The sequence below is a fragment of the Crocuta crocuta genome, unplaced genomic scaffold, assembly GCF_008692635.1.
Source record: "Crocuta crocuta isolate KB4526 unplaced genomic scaffold, BGI_CrCroc_1.0 scaffold266, whole genome shotgun sequence".
Taxonomy (NCBI): Eukaryota; Metazoa; Chordata; class Mammalia; order Carnivora; family Hyaenidae; genus Crocuta; species Crocuta crocuta.
Window position 1 is genome coordinate 7,254,651 of NW_027531005.1, and position 651 is coordinate 7,255,301.

Here is a 651-nt window from a genome sequence, read left to right on the forward strand (position 1 = left end):
CGGGCGGCGCGCCCCGCCGGCCCCGGGCGCCCAGAAGGCGCGTACTATCGGGAGCGGCCCAGCAGTGCACACCCCGCGCCCCCGCCCAGGGCGGGGGTCTGCTCCGGCGCGCCGCGAACCCCGCTTCTAATGCTCAGGCACGCGGCACCGGGTGGTGAGGAGCCCGCCCCCGGGCTACGCTGGGTGCGCTGCTCCTGAGGGCTGCGGGGAGGAGCGGGCACTGCGCTTTTGGGGACGCTCTGGGCACGTGTGAGTCCATCCGCACCCCAGGATTTCCCACGTACACGGGAGAGGGTCCGAAGCCCGGCCTGGGAGTAGAGGCCTGAGCCTCTGTCGGGCTTCAGGGACCGTAAACTGACGTCCAGGGAGGTTAAGTGATTTCCGTAGAACCCGCAGCTGGTAAGGAGTAGAGACGGGCCAGGAACCCAGGCGCCAACCACTAGATCTGGCCCGTTCCCGTCCCCACTGCAAAAAGCAGCTCTGACATCAAATTCTTCCGTTAAGAACCTGCCCGTCTCACGAGGGGGCAGTTGGCAGGTTATGTGGCTGGGCCAGACCGGATCCTGCCGCCACCTGCTTTGGTATGGCCCTGCGCTAGGCGGTGGGTTTTGCATTTTGAATAGTTGGGAAAAAAGAAAAAGAAAAAGAAGA